At 41.9% G+C, this 22,726-nt stretch overlaps 1 protein-coding gene across 10 annotated transcripts in view; it reads left to right on the top strand.

Moving 5' to 3' along the window:
* The window catches only part of ADGRL3 (adhesion G protein-coupled receptor L3), an 857,880-nt gene that overhangs the window by 472,430 nt on the left and 362,724 nt on the right, over positions 1-22,726 (top strand). The window lies entirely within an intron of this gene.

Here is a 22,726-nt window from a genome sequence, read left to right as displayed (position 1 = left end):
TAATACTCCTGTGATGACTGGTATGAATTCCTTAACCTCCTTCCAGAAAGGTTGAAGAGAGGGGCAGCTCCACCAAATATGTAAGAAGGAACCCTCCTCCAAGCCACAGCGCCAACACATCATGTCACAGTTTGGGAAGTGTTTATTTATGGTTGATGGCAGTCTAAACCAACGTGTACAGATTTTAAAAATGTTTTCTTGGATATTTATGTTTCATGAGCCTTTTACTGTCAAAAGAGTAATATTTTCCCATTCTTGATCAGAAAAACTAACATTTAAGTCTTTCTCCCATTTAGCTTGAGTTGGTGCCTGGGCCAGGGGGTCTGCTAAAATTTTGTAGATGAAGTATAACATGTTTCTGGGGGTATCATAAATACATAATTTTTTAAAGTCCATGTAAATGGTGCGTCCTCATTTTCGGACATTAAGGATTAGATTGGATGGATGGTCTATCACAAGGGAGGGTGTTTTAGCAAACTCCATCCAGGGCAGGGAGCGTAATGTTGTTTGTGCGTATTCAGCCTCAACTTTAACACAATCTTTTGTGTAAGCGTGTATATTCCAGTCAACAACTCTAGATAGGTGACCCAATAGTGTTTACATATGTCAGGAAGTCCAATACCCCTGTATTGTTTTGGAGCTGCCAGTACACGGAAAGCAATTCTCAGTGTCCTTCTCCCCCATAGAAAAGATCCACTCAGGGAGTTCCTGTACCACAAAAAAAGAAAAACCCAGAGTGAGTTCCAGAGTTTGGATTCTCAGTTACTAAAAATATGCCAGATGAGATCAGCTGGGTGACAAACTACTCAGCTGTGGTGGGGGTCTTAAAAAAATGTTTATTAAAGGGGTAAAGCATAACTATTCGGTGCATGTATCATATAATACCAGAAGGGTCTTAGCTTTTAGTGTGACATTCCAGCATATCAATAAAAGGCAACAAGAGGCTTATTGTTAGGAGATGCTCATCTGTCCGGCAACTCCGTGCTGTGCGCCATTGCAGTATAAAACACTCTTTTTTCTGTCCAGCGATGTCAATTGCAGCAGCCAGGAGAACTAAGATAGCAGCAGCCCCTGCTTCCCTTTAGTCCTGCAGTCTGATGTATTTATGACATCCTCAGCATCCATTGTTAGGCTGCGCACAGCTGAAGGGGATTCAAGAGGCTGATCAGCTCCTCACCCAGTCCTTCTTTGCTATTGGCTGCTGGGACTTTAAAGCCTCTCTGCCCCCAGTCACCAGTGCCTGTTGTAATGTATAGCTAGGCTATACATTACATTACCTGTGCTGGAGATTTATCATCCTGTTGCTGACCCTTGCCTGCTTCTGACTTTGCCAGTTTATGCTGCCTGGACTGACCTCTGCCCAAGACCCCGACTCTGCTTGTGTTTTGTCCTTGTGTACTTAATTTGGTGAATGGATATTCTGTGTATGACCTCTGCTCTGTATTCTGGACATGTCTCTGTTGGAATCTTGGTCCTTTTTTATCTGTGGGCACCTGGCTTGCTGCCAGCTCATCCCCAGACACCATCAATTGTGCAGTGAGTCCTGGGGGCAACTGAGTGCTGGAAGATGCAATCAGTCTACCAAAGCTAAGGGGGGGCTTGGCTGCAGTGTTAGATTGGGGGACTGGTGTCTGGTGAGGACTGGTGCTGACAGGGTCTTACACAGGATCTTAACATACGATTTCCTGTTCAATGTTCATGTACAGCTGCAGATGGTCTTCCATTTTGCACCCCCCAGGATCTTCGTCTATGTGTTCAGTCCAGCCTTTCGGTGGATGCAGATCTTGAAACCATTCAGGTAGGACTATATCAGGAACTCTCAGTTGCTCAAGGAAAGATGGTAAGTCCTCTGGTGTGAGGAGATGGTATGCTCGGTCATCCATTGTAGCAGTTAGGCAAAAAGGGAATCTCCACCTGTAAGGAATGTGTCTGTCTCTGAGAAGATTTAAAAGTTGGGCCTAGAGATCTGCGTCTTTGTAAGGTGATGGAGGATAGGTCTTGATATAGCTGTAGTTCTATGTCCTCGAATAGGATGCGATCTCTGGAACGTGGTTGCCTGAGAATTTCCTCTCTAAGTTTGTAACTTATTAAGCAACATACCACATCTCCAGCCTCTCTGCCTCTGGGTCTGAAGGCTCTGTGGATCTGTTCAAATTCGATAGGAGATTCAGTGTCGATCAAGAGATATGTGTGGCGTGCTTAGCTGCTAGATGTTTCAGTGCCCCTATGTCAGCTTCTCGTTTTGCATCAGCTTGTTCCATTACAGTTAACCTCGAAGAAATGGTGCGAAGTTCTTCCTTCAGATCAGAGCCTGCTGCTGATAAGGCCCCTTTATTATCTGTGGCCAAAAATAGAAGATATGCACGTTACGGTAATTGACTCATATAAGAAAGCATATGGTCAGCTGAAGTAGTAGTGTTTTGGGGTGTTTAATCCGAACCATGTTCAGACCCCGCTGACCTTCCGACTTCCGCCCCTAATAATCATTAGATGCATTATGTAAGGGCGGAAGGTCTTTCCGGCTTCCACATACCCTATGCGACTGCGCAGCATGCCAGCGCAGGTCCAGTATCTCCTGGATTATTACCCATACCATTATAAATACTTTTCATGCGCAACGCCAGTCCCCTAGTGGCTGGCTGTGGAGGTTCTGCTTTCCATTCATACTACCAACTAGAACTGTAAGTCTCTATACATTTCCTTTAGCAAAGCTATTCCAATCAGTAGAATTATACATGTGTCTACTAAACTACAACTTAGTATACATTCAGCTTATATTTTACTTTGAATTTCTTCCTCAAACCCTTCCTGATTTATCTGCCTAATTTTAATCAATTCCCTCATGTTTATCTATGTTGTAAGTATAAAGTTCTTTTCCCTCTTTTCCCCTTTCCTTTCTCAGTGTTTATTTCCCCAAAACCTCTCACCATAACATTGACAAATTTAAACTCATGTCTTACTCCTAGAAAGAATAGAGCATTCCTTTAAGAATGAAGGACTTTCTAACATTAGAATGCAAGTGCTCTCGGACCTTAAGATATAGGAGGTAAGAGAGACCTGCTGTATCTGCTCTCTAAAGATCAACCATATACAAACATTTCCAAGAAAAGGAAGCTAGGTGCTCAAAAAATTAAATGGACATCTCCCTGAGGAAACTTAACCTCCCTATGAGTGTTTTGCCTAGCTTCCAAAGGAGTAAGGACCTTTATTGATTAATCAGTTCTTGAGTTTTTGAATGGATCAATAAATTTTTCTGTTGGACTGCTGATTTGCATAGTGACTACATTGACCACTTTTATTACAAGTCCAACAGCCATTTCATTGAGTTATCACGTACTTGACACCTATCTTGAAGATGTATGGTGATATTTTGAACCTTTCAGGACTAAATCGATCTTGACCACATCCCAATTTACAATATATACAAATTACAACCAGGTTTCCTTAAGGAAAACCAACCAGATAACGGGACATTCACGGTCAAAATTGAACAATTGTCTTCATACATAAATTTAAAACCAAATGCAGCTTTATTCAGGGTTGTTAGTTAAAATATACAATACAATAAAAACAAGATAGAAGTACAACACTCATGTAAATCTCCTTATGGAAAACTCTCTCAATGATGTAATCCAAGGCTTCTCTACATGTTTTGTGGAAACTGAGTCCACTTCCTCAGAAGGAGGAGATCTACAATAACAACAACAGTTACTATTTTAATGTATCTGCGTATTCAATCAAGGTTTACATTTTTGGTATAACAATAATTTTTTTAAGATAATCCAAAAACTAAACAATTCAAAAATAAATTAATGAAAAGGACTTACGTCCATCTTGCTAAGTGCTGGTTGTCACCTGTAGGTTTTTCTCTCATAGAGAGGAGTAGCAGGGCACAGTGGGAGTGAGGCATAAGGTAGGTAAGCATCCTTTGTTGGTCATGATTTAAAAGGGGAGGAAAAAGGGGTGTGTATCAATTATTTAATATAAATAAATGTATTTAGGAATTTTCTTGTATATACCGGTATTTGTTTTTTTTTTTTTTTTTTTTTTTTTTTTATTAGCCATAATTCATTCATCCTCATTGTGTACTATTTTTATGTTTTAAATCTAATTTAACAGTAAGAAAAGTTTCACAGCTAAAAAAGGTGATTTTTGGAACCAGTGTTTTTTTTTTTAAGAAATTTGCTTGTAGTGGCTTTTATTTTATATGTTCAATAAGTAACTGACTGGCAGACAGGCCTTGTAGTCTCTCTAGTGTAGACATAGAGAGCTTTTGGCTCCTTTATACTTGGATCAGGATTTAATGCCAGTTCCTCTTTCTTTACACAATGACAGGTTTATCATGTGGAGTGGATATACTCATGAAGACATTAAAAAAAAAGCTGACATTAAAAAAAACAATGACAATACATTTCAGTGTTTACCTCCTTTAGCTGCAGGACTGGAACCCCTAAATACTGGACTATGGAGCATGGAATCTAAGGAACACTAATTAAAAAAGGGAATACTGGACACTATATCTGGCTACAATATAGAATTTTATTCCATATGACAAGAGTATTTTCATTGCTTTAGATCTCAGAATGACAAAAAAGCAGCCTAAATCAGCCTAAAAAAGAAGGTACACAGTCCTCTAAATCCACAGTACAGTACTTTGTAGTATAATCCTTAGTGAAAGGGCCTGTACCTCACTTATTATTCCAGAGTCCATAATGGTACATATATCTCCCAAGTTATTCCAGTAATGCTCATGGCTCCAATTTGGCCTTTAAAAATTTGGTATATGGATGTAGTTCATCCCTTCATGGTATACTGTTTAAATGAACAGCTATTTTTTTTTATTAAGAGAAAAAAGGGACGTGTCTGGACGGCATCCAAGATGGCCACTTAAGCAGCTAGATCCACAATAGCACTGGCCATTACAGACAGGATTACTAGCTTTGAGTTGCCTTGTAGCCTCCACAGAGTAGGATACAAATTTCTACATCCCAGCAACCATGACAAAGAGAAGAAAGAGAAAAACTGTGACACAGAAATTGACATATTTCTTTCGACCCCAGGAATTGCTGAACATCCATAGATGGTGATGCTTAGATGCCGCCTTCCCTCCACACTCTCATACAAAGCGCAACTCACTCACTCTATCAGGAATGGCCTCCTCTCCATCAAAGTTCTCTTAGAAAGGATCTAGTGAGTCTTAATCACTCCTCCCTAAAGGCTCTATCAGCACCTTCCCCCTTGACAGGAAATCAGACTTGTAAGAATCCAGCTACAACAGAATCATCTGCTCTAGTGGCCTTCCAGGTTTGAACAACTCAACCAATCTGCTGTCACCCATGCTACCAGAATTTACAACATAGAGGAGAAATTGGGAGAAGCCCAGGCCAAGGATATACAATGGCTTAAAAAGAGCTTGCAGATCTTGATGACTATTCCTATAGGAACAGAACAAATTTTCATGGCATACCAAAATATGTACATGGGTCAGGGCTCCCTGAATCTGTGTCTTTTTTTGCAAGTTCTTTTACCCTCAACCTTAGCTTCTTTTACCCTCAACCTCAATCACTTGAACCAAATTGAATTGTTCTTTTTTTTCCTCCCCCTGAGGAATCAGTAGCACTTACAACTGCCCATGTTGCTTACTATGACACAGGCCTCTATGTGTGTGTGTTTACCCCAAGCCTTGGTCTTTTGGTCCTCTCTATTTTATTTGTCCAGTTCTTGTCCCACAAATGAAAAGATCAGTGTTTTAAGATACGCATTGCCACTCTTTTTTTTTTCCAATCAGATTTGATTGAATTTTCAGAGAAAAGAACAAAAAAGACATAACAAAAAATCAGGCATACAACGCATATAACATTTCAAGCATAACAGTATAGGCTTCGCGTTATTAGAAGTAAATAACCAGAAAGCTGCATATACCCAGAAAAATATAACAAAAAGCATAAAAGTCCAAAAGGGACCGTATTGCACATATTGAACCCGTACAAAAGCAGCTTCATATCTGCTAGCGGAAGCAAATGGCACAGAGTGTAAACCAATAATCTTAGACATCAAATAATAATAAAAACAAGAACAAAAACAAGCACATTGAATAAATCAGCCCAGGGGAAAAGGGGGGACGGGAGGGGGGTGGGGAATGTCACTCGATACAAGAATATAACAAAAATACAATAACCCTCAATACTGGGGTCGCATTCCATCTTGTAAACCTAGACACTAAATAAAATATGTATGGAATTGGGGAGAGTCTTTAAACCAATCCCAGATGGACCAGGTAAGTTTAAATTGTTCCAATCTATCATCATCCTCCGCGACCAACATCTCCATTTGACGAATTTTCTCAAGTTCGGAGACCCAATTGGCTATAGAAGGAGCAACAGATTGCTTCCATAATCTCTGAATAGTGGCCCTTGCTGCCGTAAGAAAATGACGTAAAACCCCACCTTTGATAGTTTTGAGCGAGCCTGGAACCATAGATAAAAGAGCTATTTTGGGAGTATTGGGTATATTGGACCCAGTGCTGTCGTTAAATATCTGAATAATCGTGTCCCAAAAGTGAGATATGAGTGGACATTTCCACCATATATGAAGCATAGTCCCTTGTTGTAAGTGGCATCGCCAGCAACGATCAGGTTGTGTAGGGGAGATTCTATGCAGGTCCACAGGGCAATAATACCACCTGGATAGAATCTTGTAATTAATTTCTTGAGCTTTACAGGTTAAGGCCAACTTATGCGTTAGGATAAACGATTTTTCCCAGTCATCCGCAGTTATGAGTCCAGTCATTTCCCTCTCCCAATATCTAGTGTATATAGGCGCAGAGGGCTCAGAATTCTGAGTAATTAGCTCGTACAACCTGGACACAACATGAGAGGGGCGGTCAGGCGAGCTAACCAACTGTTCAAATACCGTCAAACTTCTATATAGGGAGGATAAATCGGTAAATGAAGCTACAAATGACGTCAGTTGCCTGTATGAAAGCCAAGATAGTAAGATCCAGGGAGGGCAGTGGGGGAACCCGTCCATTATGCAATATACTACCAAGATGGCGGCTGTCCGAGACGGACTAAGATAGAAATGTGGAGGTTCGCATTGCCGGGGGGAACGCTGGATTATCAAATAGCGGTGTCATGGGTCCTGGATTCGTCGACAATTTGCCCCCCCTGAGGAGGATATCCCAATTGTGTAGTAAATCTAATGTAAGTGGCAGTAGAGGATGGGCCGGCTGTATCAACGACCAGTCCACCCATGACAAGGATCGGAGGCTAACTGGAGATAAGCAGTCTTCCAGCCGCACCTATTCCTTCAGCTCCCTGTTGTGAAACCAGTCTATCAGACGCACTAGGACCGATGCCCTATAATAGGAAATAACATCCAGGGCCCCTGCCCCTCCTCTATTTTTGGCCTGGACAGGGTACTAAATGCCAGTCTAGGGCGCTTCTGTTGCCATATGAATTGTAAAAATAACCTGTGTATTTTACCAAGATATGCGGTTGGCAAGAATATAGGAACCGTTTGAAAAAGATATAACAGTCTGGGGATTATATCCATCTTAAGAGTGTTTATGCGGGTGAACCAGGAGAGAGGCAGGGAGTCATATTTCTGAAGGTCAGATTGAAGTTTACTGTACATTGAAGAATAAATAAGTGAGAACTATTAGGAGGGATCCGATGGAACCATTATACCCAAATACTTAATGGCATCAGTACAAATTCGGAAAGGCACATTAGCACGCAGAACTGACATTTAATTAGAATCCAAGGTAACATTAAGAATTTCAGATTTGGAATAGTTGACTTTGAAATTACTATGTATACCAAATTCATTTTCAAGTTCCCTCAGGATGGAAGGTATCGTGATAAGAGGGGATGTTATATATCAGGAGGTCATCAGAAAAATAAATTTTATATTGTGTATCACCTGGATCCCTTTGACATCCGGGTTGTGGCGCAAAGCCACAGCCAAATGTTCCATAATTAAGGCATAGAGTAAAGGGGAAAGAGGACACCCCTGCCTCGTGCCGTTCTTGATTTGAAAAGAATCGGAGAGAGTGCCGCACCCGAGCTCTGGGTGAAGAGTACAGTGCCGCAATTCTAGAGACCATGCAAGGGCCCACCAGGCGTAACAAGGAATACATAAACTGCCAGCTAACCCTGTCAAAGGCTTTTTCAGCATCTATTGACAGTAAGCACGCAGGGTTGCCTGAAGATTTAGCAAATTGGGTCAGTAGGAGAGTCTTAATAGTATTGTCCCTGGCTCCCCTTCCATAAATAAACCCTGTTTGATCCTTATGGATCAACGAGGGCATATGTGGGGACAGCCTATTGGCAATCAACTTAGAAAAAATTTTTGCGTCCACATTAATTAATGATATAGGTCTATAATTAGAGCAAACCGTGTGGTCTTTTCCAGGCTTGGGAAGGACTGTAATATGCGCTTCTAGACTTTGTGGTGGGAACAGCATATCGGCAGAAACAGAAGAGAACACTTTGGTCATGAAAGGGACAAGATTAAGAGTGTGGAGCTTGAAAAACCGTGGAGTGAATCTATCTGGACAAGGGCTTTTTCTGGTCCGGTTGGCCTGCAAAGCAGCAGAGACCTCCTCCTCCGTAAACGGGGAAGGGCTGTTTTAGTCAAATATTCCTGTAGAGAGGAAGGTGTAGCTGAAGCAGGGCAGATTTGATAAAGCTGTGCATAATAGTTATGAAAAGTTTGCAGTATCCCTTTGGGGATAGATGTCAACCTGCCATTAGGGGTATGTATGGACGGGATATATGTGGTGAATGTGCGCTGGTGAAGCCCCCTCGCCAGCAGTCTGCCACATTTATCCCCATATTGGTAGATTAATTTACGGAAACGATCTCTGTGGCGTTGGTGAACCAAATCATACAGTTTCAAAAGATGGGTTCTAGCAGCAGTCAGTTCTAAAAATACAGCAGGGGCCATGTTTTGTTTATGCAGGTGTTCCAAGGAGCGGATTTTATCGGATGTACATGCTATATCCTGTGATCTGATCTTTTTTAACCTAGCGCCTTGTTGTATTAGAACCCCTCGTACAACTGCTTTCATGGCCTCCCACTGCATAGGAAGGGGAGTGGGGTCCGAGGCGTGATCCCCAATAAAATTGGTGATCGCATCAAGAACTGCTTTTGCACAGAGAGAGTCTTCAAACAAACAGTCATTGCATCTCCATGTCCATTCTCTAGGGCCCATATGGGGAATCTGAAATGAAAGGGACACTGAAGAGTGGTTGGACCAAGGGCATGACTCTATAAAAGCAATAGGACACCAATCAAGTATAGAATGGCTCACCAGGATATAGTCTATGCGAGAATACATGTTGTGCGGGTGGGAGAAAAAGGTATAGTCTTTGGTAGTGGGGTGCAAAATGTGCCACATATTCATTATCCTAAGATCATGCAATTTAGAACGAAGGGAATTTAGAGTATGAAATCGGAGTTTTCCCTGATGAAGTGTCAATGCGGGGATCCAAAACACAATTAAAGTCCCCACCCACAATAATAGAACCCTCGGCAAACCCTTTCAGTATCCCCAAATATTGAGATAGGGCCGTTGTGGGTTGTTGATTGGGAGCATAAAAGGAGGCTAATGTAAAACTCTTATCCCAGAGAGAATTTTTTAGGAACAAATACCTGCCCTGAGGATCAGAGCGGGAATCTAGTATCTGTACTGGTAACGATTTATGGAAAGCTATAGAAACTCCCCTAGTTCTAGATTCAGGATTGGAGCTATGGTATCACAGGGGATAATACCGGTTGTGAAAAGAGGGAAGTCTAGTGGAGTGAAAATGGGTCTCCTGTAGGAGTAGGATATTCACTCTTGCTTTATGTTGAGCATACAACAATTGATAGCGTTTGTTGGGGCTTTTTAGACCCTTGGCATTAAGGGTACGAATTTTCAAAACATGTGCTGGAGTATGTACCGAGGACATTAGGGGGAAGGGGCGCGGTGAAGGACACCAGACAGGCGAGGCGTGCTAAAACCTCGACCGTGGGGTGAAAAAAACTAGAGCGGGACCCCAAAGGTCCCAAAGCACTGCCCAAAAGGGGGGCAGCAGGCCTATGTGGGGAAGTGTCTGCGCGCGGCGGGGGAAGGCAAACAAACAATCAAAAACACGCCTGGGGGAACCCACAAAACCATAAATAATATATAAAGGAAGAACAAACTCTTAGCATTCGCCCAGTATACTAAACAATTATAGAACCACAGTAGCAAAATCACATGGCATATTATAGATGACATATACATATAATGAGCAGTTCGCCACATGCCTACCAACTTAGGCTAAGGGATTCAGAAAACAAGATCCCAGATATCAGGATAGGCCTGACCAAGCATGAGGAACACCATAGCTCGGGCGCTCACTAGTAGCCCTCTTTCAAATCAACCAAAATAGAAAAAATCTAGAGGACTTTCAGGAGTACTAAAAAAAAGGAGAAAAATAAACATAGCTACCGGTATACAAAAAGTCCCAAAGCGAATAGGACACTTCATACACAGGACTGTAGAGGCTCCTATTAAGGTTGGGCAGTCCAATCGACTAAATGGCTGAGAACTGTGTGAGTCATATTCGGGGATAGTCCGATGGCACTTGATGGCCTAGAAAATACGTAGGTAGAGACGATGGTAGATAACGGTCCAAGTACATTGCTTGAGGGACTTACACTGGAATATAGTGCCTCTTCTCAAAGGCAGACCGAACATTCGGCCAAACACTGCAGACGGTAGAACAAGTCGAAGTCAGAGGAAGCCAGGTGGTGCATGGTAGCCTAAAAAGCATGAAAAATGAAAAAAAAAGGCAAATATATATTCAAAAACAACGCTTGAAGTGGTCTGGAGGCCAAAAATAACTGCCGTCGTTGCTAATTCAACAGGCTAGATTGTTGAAGGAGGAGGGGGAGAAAGATGACCCGGGGAAGCACTTGAAAGCCTATCAGGTGGAGGTCGTGGAGGAGCTTGTGATGCCGCCGGTTTGCTGTTGAGGAGTGAGTACGCTGTGGGCCATTCAGGTAATATGATGTCTGGAAGGTGTAGATCCCGCACAATGTAAGGCAGGTCGGACAGCTCACGCAAAACAAGGGTTCTACCTCCCGATCTGATAACAAAATGGAAGGGGTAACCCCATCTATATGGGATGTTCCGTTCACGAAGAGCTGTTAGAAGCAGTTTAGGAGCCCTGCGAAGGTCCAAGGTATGTTAAAAAGGTCAGGTAGCAGTTGTATCTGTGCCCCAGCATATTCAATAGTTGTAGATTCTCTAGCTTTTTTCATGATATCTTCCCTGGTTCTGAAAAAGTGGATCCGACATATAACATCTCCAGGGCGTTGCGGGTTCGTGCTGCGGGGGCCCAGAGTTCTGTGTATCCGATCTATCTCTATATCAACATCGGATGAAACAGCAAGAAGTTTAGCAAAAATAGAATGGGCCGCTGTGTACAATTCTGAATTCGGTATGGTTTCAGGTAAACCCCGTATCCGTATGTTATTCCGCCTGTTGCGGTTTTTGGGCGTCATCGTGCAACAAGTACAACATATTAATTTGTGCCTCGTGACGTTCCAAGATATCCGCATGGGACACTACTTGCGAAGAAAGATCAGCACATTGGGTTTGTAAAGCTGTGGTGGCACTAGTACCTTGTTGGATGGACTGTTGCATGGTGTGAAATTCTGCCTTGCAGCTCGCCTCTAAGCGCCCTATGCTACAGTCCAAATCTTGCCTGGTAGGTAAGGCCCTGAGATGGGCCTTCCAACCCCACTCCTCTTCAGTATCCATATTAGCAGGGCTGTTACTTAAAGAAGCTTGCAAGGAAGGAAAAGAACAAGGGCTGTGGATGGGAGAAGCAGGTGTTACCTCTGGTGGTGGAGTGGTGGAGGTCCCTGGTCCCAGCGTAGTGGATTCCTGCTGCAATGTGCGGATCGCTCCACGGGTGCCTGTCCGGCGGAAGCTGCCAAAAATCGAGCCCCCGGCTTTGGGGCCTTGTCATGTTCACCGCGGCCTCCGGCGGGAAAGAAGCCAGAAAAGGCCTCCAGAGGATGGATCGCCCCCTCCGGAGCGACCCTTCTGTGTCCCCTTCATCTTTGAACCCATTGAGAGGAGAGAAACAGGCGCTGCAGCACTGACACAAGGTAAAATCCCCCAGGCGGGACACGGGACTCTGGGGAGCACGTCTTACTCCGCCGCCATCAGGCCACGCCCTCCGCATTGCCACTCTTTTAAATCCAGTGAGTAACAAGGTGTGCTCCAGCCCTGGGGATATAGTAAACGCCTTTAAAAATGGCTGCTTCTCCCTCTAAAATTTACAATTAGACCCTTTCACACCACAACCTACCCACCATAGCCTTGTTTCTGGATTCAGTTTATCTCCCTACTCTCGACCAAAACCACCTATCAGCTCCTTTTACACTTCTTAAAATCACTTAACGTAATTGAATTACTAAAAGCAGTTTAAATCCACTTTAGCACCGTATTTAGCGGATATGTTCAGTTTGGTGACATCCTCTGGATGTATTTCCCCAGAAATGCTTTAAGCACTGGTTTTCCAGCCCAAGGCCAGGGAAAGACCTTACCTATACAGCCAACTACAGGCTAATCTCCCTTTTAAAATGTAAAAATCTTTGTGAAGGTACTTGTGAAGGTATCTGTAATGCGCCTGGGGACACATACCACAGCCAACTCCAGGAATCCTTTTGTCAAGCTATATTTGTAGTCATAAAACAAGGCAAGGGTTAATCACAGATGATCAGTTCGATTAGCGTGGTACAGAAGGGTAAGGCAAAGGCAGCCGATTTGCCGCAGGGAATTCAAACTAACTATGTCTCGCCCCTGCGGGGTACAAGAGGCAGGCGTGGTAGCGTGTGCACCTCTTCCCACAGCACCCCTAGATTGTGCCCTACTTTGCACATCCGCAGGAGTGCTGAGAACAAGACTTTCTCTGTTCACATCGGCTAGAACGGATCCCTCCGCCAGCAGGGAGAGACGCGCTGCAAGCAGGGCAGCAGCCTCGGCCACGCTGCCTGCTGCACCGGCGTCTCCCTCTGCGACTGTGATCCCCAGGGACGCCGCGGGCTCGCTGGAAAGGTAAGTTCCTTACAGTATCCTATGTATATTGTTTTCTGTCAAGTATCACTAGACCAAGTGGGATTTGTCATACATAGACAGGTCCCTGATGGCACAAGACACCTAATAAATATATTTTGTCATGTGGAGTTACACAAATGACCTTCTCCACTTCTCTGTTTGGATGCAGAGAAGGCTTTTGACCATGTCCACTGAGGCTATCTAGCAGCTGTCCTTGACAGATTTGGTTTTAAGGGTCTGATTAGATCAGCTGTAGTGTCACTTTATTTTGGCCCCTCAGCTAGGTTCTGTACCTTGGGTGAACTTTCTTTGAAATTTGACATAGCATGTGAATGGGATGTCCTCTGTCGCCCCTTTTATTTTATTTTTTTATTACTTGAACTTTTGGCAGAAAAAAACTGTATGGATGTCAATAATCAATAATAGTGGCATTGCAGGAAAATCCCACTAAACAAACCTATTCGCAGATGATGTGTTTCTTATGGTTACAAAGCCGTCCTCCTCTCTTAAAGTTATCCAATCCACCCTACAAAAATTTAGCTCATTTTCTTCTTATATCATTAACGAGAGTAAATCTCAAATTCTTGATCTTTCTATATCCTTACACCTAGAACATGAATTACACACAGCCTTTCTCTACAACTTGGAACCAACATCCATAACCTTTTTGGATTATCTCTCTTCACTCCTCTATTTCCCTGTTGTATAACCTTTATTTTTTTTTTTTTATAACTTTATACCACAGAAAGACAACATACAGCTACAATATAAGAAAAAGTAGTTGATTTTTTGTACATAATAAAAAGAACTATGTCGAACTCCAAGTACTTATTGCATAGGGCATAACAAAATCAGAATATTTGTTGTACAAAATTTGCATCAAGGAACAGTGTGTAAAATCATGACCTGACAAACATGTACCCAACCATTGTTGCAATACTGGGATGTATTAACGAAGAGAGGTTTAGAGTACACCAGTACCAGCACCAGTAGAGTCTGGGATAGAATGAGGAAATGGAAGGCGGTGGTTTGGAAATCAGATTATCAAACCTGTCATATTCCTCTACTCTGTCCGGGTTTGCCATTTGTGCTTCACAGAACTTCAGGAATTGTAGATAGTAGAGCGGGTGTGCCCCCCATGGAGGGAGAGCATAGTGCCTTACCATTGTTCTCAGTGTAACTGGTCTCGGGAGGTCAGTGGAAAAAAAATCACCCACTGTTTTGAGACCCTTTTCTGCCCAAACCCGGTAACACTGATTGTCCTCTTCTTGTTTAAAGTGGGGGTTACCTCAAATGGATAAGTATTTAGAAATAGTGCAAGGCAGCTCCATGACAAGAACATTATGTTTCAGATCATGGGGAATTTGTGATATTTTATTGTGGAGCAGTGCAGTTAGGTTCCAGGGATGAACCAACGCCTGTTCCAATTGCATGTTGGAGAAAGTAAGAAGTACCCCTTATCCAATCTATGACATGATGCACAGTGCAGGCTATATTATAGAGGCGAATATTAGGGAAGTTCACTCCCTCTTCCGCCAGCGGCAAATATAACTTTGCCAAGGGTATCCTAGGCCTTTTCCCCAACCATAAAAATCGTGTAAACGCTTTATTTAAAGCCTGTATGTCTACATGTCTCAGCAAAATCGGCATTGTTTGCAATGGGTAAAGATACTATTTTAATAGGATGGCACCTCCCCATCCAGGATATTAGGAGTCTTTCCCATAGTTGCAACTCTCTAGGTATTTTTTCAAATAGTGGTAAGTAGTTTAGTTTGTACAGAGATGTAGGTGATTTGCCTATACGTATGCCCAAATAAGTAAGGTGTTCCTGCACCACCACAAAAGGGGAGTTTTGTATCCACTGCCTATCCCGCACATTTGTCAGAGGTAGTATTTCGCTTTTTGAAAAGTATATCTTCAGGCCCGCCACTTCCCCAAACAGAGTTAATATATTTTGAATAGCAGGGATATCCTTCGCTGGGTTCGAGGTATATAAAATTATGTAGTCTGCGAATAGTGCCGCTCTTATTTCTATATCATGCATACGTAGCCCATGAAGTGGTGCTGCTATCTCTATGTATCTTAGTAAGGGCTCAATGACGAGATTGAATAGGAGCGGCGAGAGCGGGCAGCCTTGCCTTGTATCTTGCCCCAATGTTATAGGGTGTTACAGTTAACCTGGACTATTTATCCGGGCCTGGGGGTTGGAATACATGGCTGTTAGTAAGTTATAGTAAGGGCCTCGGAGACCTATTTTATTTACCACCTAGAACAACCATGGGATATGCACGTTATCGAACGCTTTTTCAGCGTGGATACTTATTAGTGCTAAATCTTGATTAGGGTGACACAGCATATTCTAAAACTGCTAGGACTCGGCGTATGTTGGTCACCACAGACCTGCCTTTTACAAACCCCACTTGCATAGGAGAGATTATTTTTGGTAAATGCTTTGTCAGTCTGTCCGACATTATTTTGGAGAGCAGTTTGGCGTCTAGATTGATTGGAGAGATCGGGCTGTACGATCCTGGCTGACGGGGGGCCTTGCCCGGTTTCAGAAGAATTTTTATATAAGATTCTTTCCCTGATGGGAGATATGACCCCTCCTGCCACATTGTCCTGTAAACATTGCCTAGGTCCTCTATAATATCTTCCCTAAGCACTTTAAAATGTATTCGGATGTCAATCAGTCAGGACCTGGGGCCTTAGCATTTGTCAAAGAGGATATTGCCCCCAATAATTCCTTCTCTAATATGTCTGAATTGGGAACCTCCAACTGTTTGTTTGTTAAGGTGGGTAGCTGTATTGTTTCAAAACATTTTGTTTCTGGCCTAGGTTTTAACGATTGAGCCGCAAAAAGCTCTTTGTAATATTATTCCAAGATTTTAATAACGCCCTTGGGGTCGGTCTCCAGCGTCCCCGAACTATTGTACAAAGCTGGAATAAAGGTACGTGTATTCGGGGGGCGGGTAAGTTTAGCTAAAAGTTTCCCTGCTTTATTACCAAATTTATGTAGTTTTAAATCATAATATTTATACTTGAACAATTCTGTTGTTTTGCTGCCCAGGAGTCAAAATTAGTTTTAGCATCCAGCCAGGAATGTTTGAGGGTAGGGGAGGGATTGGCTGTAAATGCAACATGGGATTGACGTAAAGTGTGCATGACATCTATATATGTTTTTTGGGTCTAACGTTTACGAGTGGCCACATATGCTATAATCCGGCCTCTCATATACACCTTCTCCGCCTCCCAGAACAGTAGGGGGTCCTCTTTATGTACCATGTTAGTGGCTGTATACGTGGAAAGGCAGAATCCAAACTTAAGTATGAGGGAAACCGTCACAACCATGACTCTCCTCTGGGTTGTACGTCTCTCAAAGATAACGTGAATTGCTGTTCAGTAGGAATGCTGTACCTCCAACAATCATGTAGTTGGGTAGTTTGTGTAAAGTAAGCTAATAAAGATGTCGGATGAGTAGGAGGTGTTCTTGTTCGGGGGGTACCCTGTAGACCTGTCTTCAGTAGTGTGCATAACCGTGTTGAAATCTCCCCCAACCACTTTAATATTTAACGGTTCCTGAAGGAGCCATCCGGCAACTTCTTTGAAAAATGCTCCTGTTGGGGAGTAATATAAAGTGAGAGCTCTGTACCTGGGAATTTGAAGTTGACTTTCACAATTCTACCTGCTCCATCTGATTCAGAGTGAACCACTTCACATCCCACATTTCTATGCAATAAAACTTTTACTCCCGCTTTCTTCCCCACAGCTGGAGCCCTTAGTACTCTGCCAACCCCTAATTTTTTCATGCAATCGAAATCACTTTTTTTTAAGGTGCATCTCTTGTAATAATGCTATGTCCTTTCAAATGCCTCAGGACATTCTCTTATTAGGGGACCTAAGTCCCTTGACATTCCAAAATATTATTCTGACCATAAAAACAATATCATACCCGTCAATTGCATGAGCTTAACAGCAACTATTAACAGCACGTAATAGAACATCTCACCCAAAATGTCCAATGTAGATGGGAAATGTCGCAAAGTCCCTGAACCAGTACTGTCCCAGAAAGCTTGAATAGGATAGCGTCCTGATGATTCACGTTCGGTCACATGATAGGGCAAAGAATTCACGTCTATGTTATATTGTAGGACATCCGGATTAGAAGGAGTCAGGAAAAACCAACCAGAGGAGGTTGAAACTGAAGAAAACCAACAAAACAATCTTATTAGTGGACTTCCTGTTTTCCTCACGAGTATCGTAAAGGAATGTATCATCGTAAGTGGGACCACACCCGAGGAAATTGCGGATCAAGTGTTGCTTCACATGTACAGGATAATGAGATGGCGATCACAGCCCATCTGGGATGCTGATTAGTGGGTTTTTGTCTTATTCTTGTCTTTTGTTGATTTCGATTGATTGCAAGGGGTCTTTGGTATTCCTATCAGATCTGCCCATAGATGCAGTAGATGCGTCTGAATGAGGTGAACCTGGGGTGAATGATTTCTGAGGTCTGGAGGACTCTGGGACTAGAGCCATCTCGGTCGATCCTTGAGTCTGCTCTGGAGCAGTGAGCCATTCCTCCAGGCAAGCCTTTGCATCCTTATAGTCGGTGAACACATTGCTAGTTCCCTAAATGTTGGCTATATGTAACGTGGCAGGATAGATCAAGCGAAACTTTAAGTGTCGTGCGTGGAACGCAGAGCACACTTTTTGAAATAACTTTATCTTGCGGGACACCTCTGCAGAGTAGTCAGCAAAGACAAGGAGGTTGATGCCTTCTAGTGGTAATTCCCTTTAGGACTGTAGAATTGCTACTTTGTCCAGATAATCACGGTAACGAACAATGATGGGCCGTGGGTTATTACCTTCCTTCCTCTGTTGGCCCAATCGAAATGCCCTTTCCACAGGGCATGTTTTGTTTAAACCCAATTGTGCTGGGATAGTATTGGAGCAGAGTTCCAAGAGTTGTCCTGGGGAAAACTTTTCTAGGACCCCTACAATGCGTAGATTATATCTATGGTTTTTGATTTTCAAGGTCATCAGTTTTCTCTGACATGCTGTCAATTTGTTTGCTCATCTTAGCTTTAGTGCCTTGTTCTTGTAGAAGATCATCCTCTGCTTAGGAAATCCGTTCCTCAGCATGGTGTATTCGTTGGGAATGTTCCCTTATGTCCTGTCTGAGAGATTGTATCCCCTTATTTATTGCTGTCTCTATGGCCTCTATGGTTTTAATAGGACTACAACTGCACCCGCGATCAGTGTGTGATCGGGTGCAGGAGGACTCACATGTTCAGGCGATCCAAGTTCTTCTGCTGTTGCAGGGAAGGAGGCGCAGCCATCTTGAAAAGTGTGGCGTGCTCCTTCACCTTTTGGTGCGGTGGCTGCAAACGATCCGGCGGCATCTTTTCCAGGAATCTCTCCATCCGGAAAGTCCCTGTCCAGTGCGGGTGCCGTTAACGGTATGTGAGGACGTGAAGCATGCTGTAAAGCTTATATCTGCTTTTATCTGGAACAATAAACATCCACATGTGTGCTTTAACACAACATGATATGCAAGATATGTATAGGTGGAATGAGTATGACCAATATACAGCATTATTTTAACAGAACACTATCATCTCAACTTATATATTGGTGGGACCCCTCCCCCCATAAGCTGTGGGTCCAAATGGGGCCATACTTATGTGAAATATTGACTCCATTTACTAGCAATTAAAATTGGACTACACCACCCTATCCCACTATAAAGGCCTCTCTCAACGCGTGAAGAACTCTAAACTTTATACCAATTAACCCAAGTCATCTGTGGCCTTTTACTCAAACTGCATGTTCTGAAACTTTTTATCCCCTCAATGCAACCTAACTCCTGGCACTAGCATGGTAAAGAGACTGTTAGGGATCTCTTCTTTTTTGATACTTTTAAATCATTTCAAGCACTGCAAAGAATTTATGATCTCTCAAACACTGAGAATTTTACATAATAACAAATTGGGCACTTTTTTGTACCAATTGTTTTGACATCAAGATAAAGATGGATTGTTCAATCCACACATTGTTTTATGATCCAAAGTTGAGAGCTAAAGATATTTCTATGTTCTACAATCTCCTTTGCGGCAATACCTATTTCCAGATCTCATCTACATTGAGTAAATAGGGAAGAGATCTGGGATCTTCTATCACTAGTTCCCAATGGTCTATGGCCATAAGCAATATGTAAAAGACTCCCAAATGTGCTGACCACTGGGACCTGTATCAATGTGTTCTCAGTCGATGATATCTTACTCCATACAAGCTGTCTAAATTTTCTACAACACATTCCCCATTATGTTGGAGAGGATTTGGTGATACTGGATCGTTGATACACCTGTTAGGGTTCTGAAAATCTGTTGGATCCTCCGGGAATCAGGTCTCCCAGATAATTGCTGAGATAACCTCAGTAAGTACCCCTCATTCCAGATTTAGTGTTACTTTCACCTCCACAAAGGTCATTTTCGGCCTAAATCATGCTACATTGTTATTTAAATGGTCTTAATTGCCAAATTAACCCTTACTGGTCTGTGAAGAAGCTCCCAGACCCCTAGTCATCTTGAGGTGTTCAAAGATCCTAAGTCTGTACTTTTGGGACTTTCTTCCAGTCTTGCTGGTTTCAATGGTCACAACACCCTAACTGAACAGTAAAATGATCAGTATCTTTGTTTTTTTAACCTCCTGACCGTTAAGCCCGACCTTGGTACGGGCTAAAAAAAAAGTGCTATTTTAACCCCGAGATTTTCCCTACATTAAAATCCCCACTTACCTGGTCCCGCTGTGCTCATCCAGCGTCGTGTTCGTGTTCCAGCGTCGTCCTCCGTCGATCGTCGTTCGTCGATCTCCCTCGCCAGCGTCGGGTGCCTTCTCCTTATACCAGCGGGACCGGTAAGATGCCGGCCGGCGGAACACAAAATACCGGCCAGTGGAACACAAGATGCTGGCCGGCTTCTTACCTGGTCCCGCTGATCCGCTGATCGTCCCGCGTCGTTCTCCGTCCAGCGCCGGGTGCCCTCTGAAACGAGAAGCCGTCCGGCGGAGAAAAAAAAGCCGCTCGGCTTCTCCCTGCGTGCGTGATGACGTCGGCGCGTGTGCGGGAAATTCAAATTCATTCGTTCATTTTGTATTGGATTGAATACAAACTCCTGTATCCAATCCAATACAAAATAATTCAAATAAATACAAAGTGTGTAATTGGTAAATTCAAACTGTCATTTTGTATTGGATTCAATACAAACTCCTGTATCCAATCCAATACAAAATAATATAAAATTAATACAAAGTACATAACTGGTAAATTCAAACGCTCATTTTGTATTGGATTGAATACAAACTCCCGTATCCAATCCAATACAAAAAAATTTAAAAAAATAAAATAAAAGTAAATAACTTGGAAATTCAAATTCATATTTTGCACTGGATTGGATACAAACTCCCGTATCCAATCAAATACAAAATAATTCAAAACAAACTCCAATAAATACACAATCAAAGTTTTAAAAATTGCCACACTAGGGAGGTGTTTTAGAATAATATAGTACTTTACAATATACAGAGTTATTGCTTTTTCAATATTTTCAGTATTTTTGATTTGTTTATGTAGTCATGTTTAAGCTGATTTTTGTGTTTTTCCTTTAATTTTTTTTAGAGTATTTTTTTTTTTTTTTACATGATTGTGTGTTTCAAACATTTTTTATATTCATAATATCTACTAGACCCTTGTTCGGACATATTTCTGTAAGTTACAGGTCTACAATTTAAAAAAAAAAAATTCATGAAAAACAGTGGAACACTTTTGGTACAGAAATCTAGACCTCAGTGTAACGCTCAGGTGGTTAATAAGATTGTTTGTTATAGAATGGTTTATTTTTCCCTGTTGATCTCCCCCTTCTGTGGTATTTTCCTTACACTGATCTTACATATTCTTTTCTCCTCTCCCTTAACAGACCTCCCCTGTTGTGTTCATCCTTTTGAGTACACAGAATTTACTATTTTCTTTCTTTTTTTTTTAATGTAATTTTTTATTGAACATTTTTAAAAGGAACATTACAAAACAATTAATACATAGGAAAATAAAAGCTAAATGACAAATGAAGAATGAAGAGAGACAAAATTCAGGTTCAGACAACAGTAAATTAAACATTCAGTCAAGGTTTTGTACAAAAGAATGTTCACATATATTAATAACATATCAATGCCTACGCATTTTATTATTGTATTCTTTAGCAAGTCAAAATTAAAACAGCATTTTATCATAACAAAACCAGCAGTTTCTTGTGTTATTTAACATCATACATATCTTTAATCCCTAGCACATAAAACCAAACATAAAAAGATTGTACAGCGCTTCAATTGTATTGAGAACCTGAGGAGAAAGAGAATAAAATACAAATATAAAAGGGGGGATAGAAGGAAAACAGAGGATGGTCAACATCTATGTGATTGGAGGGTTGTAATCTTATTTACTTAATGATACCAAGTCCTTTGCCAATGTGTAGACACTGATTATGTGGCTGCTGAATGTTATTGATCCCATGCAGCTCAACTTGCCTCATGTTTATCCAAATCGTTATGTATTCTGACTGTTAATAATTCCATTAGCCTTACATCTTGTGTTCACTTGAAGAGATTAGGCTCCATGGGGGGAGATGTGGTTTTCCACCGCAGTGTGAGTAAGCACCAAGCCGCTGTAAAAATATGGGCCATTACCTTAGCTTGTATTTTCAATATATACCTGTAATGGGAAGGCCAAGAAGATGCGTCAGTGAACCGGTAATTGGAACGGAACATACCCAGGAGAGGAGCTTATCAACAGTCCCCCAGAATGGGTTGAGGAGTGGACAATCCCAGAAAATATGCAACATTGTTCCTACTTCTCTCCCACATCTCCAGCATAGGTTACTAGATGATGGATATATGACATGTAGTCGCTCAGGTGTGTAATACCAGAACATCAATTTTTTATATATATTTTCACAGTATATGATACACCAAGAGCTTTTTGGGGCACAGTCCCAGATTATTTGCCAAATCTCCATCGTTATAGACATGCCTAAGGTAGCTTCCCATTTATGCATATAGGAGTGGAATATTGTAGTGCTTGTGTTGAACCCCGCTAATATTCGTAAAATATGTCACAAATTAGACCTCTTCTACCTGGTCAACCTATGCATGTCCCTTCAAAACACGTAAGAGCATTAAAACCTAGCCCTCTAGTTAATGAACTGTTGAAATTTCGTATTTGTAGATAACTGTAATTTAACTGGTAATAACGATTTAACTGGTAATTCTAGGTTTTCTTGTAGTTCTTTAAAGCATAGCAGCTTGCATGTCATATGGTGTAACATTTGCCTAAAATGAAAAACACCCTTTTCTGGCATAATGGCATAATCATTTGCATGTTTAAGCTGTTAGGCATTAGGGGTGTGTGCAGAAATGATGTCAGAGGAGATTTATCAGTTGTCAAAAGATATTTATTCTTACATTTTAGCCAAATTTGTTTCTTAAATTGAGTGGGGGCCAGCTTAATACTATCTGATATCGATGGCTTGGCACTCCACAACATAGAATTTAAATTACATCATTTCTTCAATATAGG

The sequence above is a fragment of the Pyxicephalus adspersus genome, chromosome 3 (genome assembly GCF_032062135.1).
Source record: "Pyxicephalus adspersus chromosome 3, UCB_Pads_2.0, whole genome shotgun sequence".
NCBI lineage: Eukaryota > Metazoa > Chordata > Amphibia > Anura > Pyxicephalidae > Pyxicephalus > Pyxicephalus adspersus.
This window is presented reverse-complemented; position numbering and strand designations above follow the sequence as displayed.